The sequence below is a fragment of the Solanum stenotomum genome, chromosome 8 (genome assembly GCF_019186545.1).
Source record: "Solanum stenotomum isolate F172 chromosome 8, ASM1918654v1, whole genome shotgun sequence".
In the NCBI taxonomy this organism is placed as follows: Eukaryota; Viridiplantae; Streptophyta; class Magnoliopsida; order Solanales; family Solanaceae; genus Solanum; species Solanum stenotomum.
Genome location: NC_064289.1, coordinates 17,873,778 through 17,878,435, shown reverse-complemented (window position 1 = coordinate 17,878,435; position 4,658 = coordinate 17,873,778).

Here is a 4,658-nt window from a genome sequence, read left to right as displayed (position 1 = left end):
CCCCCCCCCCCCCCATTTTCGAACCCTAGCTCCCCCCTATAAATTCTCCCTCTTCTTCATTGTGTGGGGTGGGAGAGATTAGGAAGAAAGTTGGGAACAATTCTCATAGAAGGAAAAATAGAAGTCGAAAACTATTGGAATTAGGAACAAAGATATAGCAAAAATTACTAGGCATACATTGTTTCAATCGATCAAAATACATAGAAATAGGCTCGTAACGATAAGAGCTCAGGAGTTTTAGCTTTGAGGTTTCCATCTGTTGCTGTCTGTTGGAGTTTTGTGTGGTGAAAGCTTCTCCATTGGCTCGTTTTCGTCCCGACTCGCTGCCCGGAAGAAGGTAACGCCTCCTCCGTTATGACATTCCCTTCCTTCATCTTTCTCTATTTTGACAAGGTTTCTTTCTAGTATTGTGAGGTCGTCATCCTGTGGTCATGTGTTGTGGATTGTCGTTGATTTTGGTAGTTTGAATATGTTGTGCTTATGTTTCTTATGTGCTTTCATAATCTAGTGTTAATGACGATTTATGTTATGCCATTTGTATTTGATGCTATCGTTTCTCTGTTTCTCTATTCGAGTTTGCTTTGTTATTTTTCCTCTCGTATGCTTGCTGGAATGCAGCTGAATTCGTATTGTTTGTTCTATTGCCTAGCTGAGCATGATTGACTCGAGTTTATGCTTTCATCTAACTTAAAATCTCGTCGAAAACGCTTGCCATTTGTCAATTGCTGCCTAGAACTTTCTCTATACCCACTTTAAGTTACAAGCTGATTGTTGTCTACTTATATATTATGATACAATTCGCTCTTATTACATCCATGTTTACACCCCATTGAATTGCATATTTGTGTGCATATGAGTTTTTACGTGTTTGAATTCCTAAAAGCGCAATGCCAATATTCTTTCTTTTGTTTGCTTATCCAATTTTTGGTTACATCCTTGTTTAGCTTTCCTGTTAATGTAAAATCTTAATGGCCTTGTTCGTCGATTCTTGTTATGGTTAAATGCCAAATTGTTTGCTTTGTTGATGCAATTAGTTCTCATGTGAATTAAGTTATGTCCCATTTGTTTCTTTATTCCAAATACTACTGTTGCCTTACTATTTTTTTTTCTATGCACGAAACTCGTCTTGAGTTCATCTTGGACTCCGTCTTTCTTCCCTTTGCATTTCGAGAGGGCAGTAAAGGCCAATTTCTTCCCTTACAGAGTCAACTAGGTCAGTGAAACCGACGAACAGGGCAGTGAGGACAGTGTATAAGGCTGGAGCAGGTTGCAGGTCTCAAAAAAGCCCAAAAGAGGGCTGTATGCATGATGTATATAGTGGTATACACTAGTATACATGGCAAAAAGTGGTGATACGGGTTTTAAAATGCCGGAATACGAGGCCCAACTTCGGAATACAGGTTGCAAGGTTGATATACATGAGGGAAGCTGATACGTGAAGCTTGTATACACTGGTATACACCGTCCATATACATTGAAAATTGGCCCAAAAAACAGCATATACACAGATATACAGTAACTGTATACGGCTGTTTCAGGGTGAAAGATAGGCCGAAACCCGATATAATTAAAGTGGTAGGTTGAAGAAGAATCAAATTGGGCTGAAGTCCACTTGAATTTTCAGCAGGATCAAATTTTAGACTTGGGAAAGGAGGAGAAAAGTTGGGCCTGCCACCCCAACAAATTTGAATTTGGGCAAGGGCCCAAATATGAATTGTTTATTTCTTTATTTATTTGTTTATTGTGTTAACTAACCTTGCTTTGATCTGATTTTAATTTAATTAATTCCCCGAAGATAGTCGTTTCTCTTTATATTCAAAAGTTAAAATATTCTTTCTTTTATTATATACATAATATATTTATTACTCAGCTCCATTTTTAGTCTTGTCAACACTTAATTATTCCCTTTTAGAAAAAATTTCCCTTTGGTTCATTTCCCCTTAAGATACTTAAAATGACACTAATAAAAAATAATGTTGATAAAAATAATAATAATAGTAATAAATAAATAAGTTAAAATAAATGAGTTTTTGTTTTTACTTAATAAAAATTTTAAAAAATAAGTTAAAATTAATGAGTTCTTTTACTTAGTTAAAAATTTCAAAAATTAGTTAAATAAATGAGTTTTCTTTAACTTAGTTAAAATTTCAAAATCAGTTTTGGTCAAATCGCCGGTCAATCACGAGTTAGCGGGCATTTCGAGGGCCTAACACCTTCTCGGAATGTACATTGAACTTTGAACCCTTTACTTTCAATTGATTTTATCTGTTTAAATCTTTTGAAAACCTTACAGTTTTTTTCTTGATTTTTTACTAAAAATTAAGTGGCGACTCTGATCTTTTGGAAATTCGATTTCTCTTAAACCATAAGTTTAATCGATTTTTCGAAAACTCAGTCATTTTTCTTTTATTTATATTTTAAAATGAAACAGTGTTACTTTCACAGAGTTAGTTAGTTAACAACTTTTGTAGTTAGTTAGCTTTCCGTTTGCCAGCTGTGCTAGTTGTTAGATATTTTCCAGTTTTCGTCTGTATATATACAGGTAACTGTATCTAGTTCTAGTTCAGTTTTCATAATTCAGAAATGAGAAATGTGCCTTTCTCAATTAGCTCTCTCTTAATCTTGAGCTCAGTAGGTTCTAGAATCCACCATTAATGGTGGTTCTTGCTGCTTTCATTCTGAGTTTTGACAATAAGAAAAGGACTTATTAGTATTTACATGCATAGTAGTTGACAGACTAAAATAATTCATATTTTCAAAGACGAACGCCGACTTGAACAAGTTAATTTATTCAACTCTAATCACCAATGCGACGAGTCGACTATAGAAGTATTATTAATATTAATGTAAAATTATGGTTATTGTCTTATAAATAAATATAATCGGTGTATAATTAATTGTGATTAAACAACAAAACTGAATTTTTTTTTTTGGAATTTCTAATGAAGCGTGACTTGCATGACGTCGCTCCACATGCCTACTTAACATTAATACAAGTTGAACTCATCAGTAGGTTTTATTCTTGTCACTAAATAACTTTTTAGAATAATTAAGTACTTAAAATATTCTATATATTTGTAGTGTCATCCTAATGACTAAATATTTCAGATTTCAAGTTTTAATTAAGTTTATAATTAGTATTTAAGTTTTATATCTTTTATTTGACCATTAGACCTTCATTTGACCATTCTATTATTTTAAGTTTTCATGACTAAATTTAAAAAAGAAACAGAAAAACTACAACAATAAGAAACTAAATTTTTGTTTGAAAAATAATTAATGTATATCATACGGCCGGTAGGAAATAATTTTAAAAATTAAGCTATCAATATTTTTCCATTTCTTTACAAATTAATATCTCTCTCATGCCTATCCAATCATAAGTTATTAAAGGAGGCATTTGATCATTAACATTTTTATTTTATTTTTGAATTTCAACTTCGAAAAAAATATTGACTACGGAGTTTTAAAATTCAACTCAAAATGTATTTTCACTTCAAATTGTTGACAAAATGTAAAAAATAATTAGAACTTGCATTACAAAACTCTAATTTTCACAAATTATTTACGTTTTGAAAATAACAATTGTTTTTTTAAAAAATTGTACAATGAAAGTGGCTTAATGCCTACTCAGTTTTCTCATTATGATCATATGCATTGTGCCTTATGAAATTATATAATAAAAAAACTATTGAAGCAAACTCTTTGTTGTCTTGTTCTTTCTTCACATTGTTTCCCCCCCCCCCCCCCCCCCCCCCCCCCCCCCCCCCCAAATATGACTTCCTTTTCCTTGGGTAATTACAAAGGATAAAAGATAAATGCACAATTAAAACCACTTCATAATTAACGAATAACATATTTCGCTGTGAGAACTTTTGAGCAACATTTTCTTGTTTATGAGCTTCTAAAACGTTTCCTTCGAACTTGAATTTACATCTATTCCTAAAAAATATAAAATTATAGTTAACAATTCATATTTTATAGATATTTATGTCTTTTAATATGTTACTTATGAAAAATGTATATGGAAAAGAAAATAGATACTCTCACTTTCTTTTGGTATGTGTAATTTTTTAGCAACCTTTTTTTGTTATTGACTTTCAAAATGTGTCTATTAGATTTAGATTCCAAATAACACTTGCTCCTGCAAAGTTTAAATTATAGTTTATAGTTCACATTTTATAAATATTCGTGTCTTTTAGTATGCTACTTCTGAAAAATGTATATAGAAAAGAAAATAGATATTCTAACTTCTTTTGTGTGTGTGAATTTTGTAGCAATCTTTTTAGTTGAGTCTCCAAGTAACACTTTCTCCGAAAAAATATAAAATCATAATTTAGGATTCACATTTCGTAAACACTTGAATCTTTTAGTAAATTCCTTGTGAAAAATGCATAAATAAAAGAAGATAGATATTTGTAGCATCAATTCATATTAAAGAAAATGATAATCTCACCTTTAAAAATATTCATATAAAAGAAAATGGATTTGAGACTCCAAGTAACACTTGCCCCTGCAAAATATAAAATCATATTTCATAATTCACATTTTATAAACGCTCATATATTTTAATAAATTCCCTTGAAAAATGCATAAATAAAAGACGATTGATACACTTACCATCAATTCATATAAAATAAAATAGATAATCTCACCTT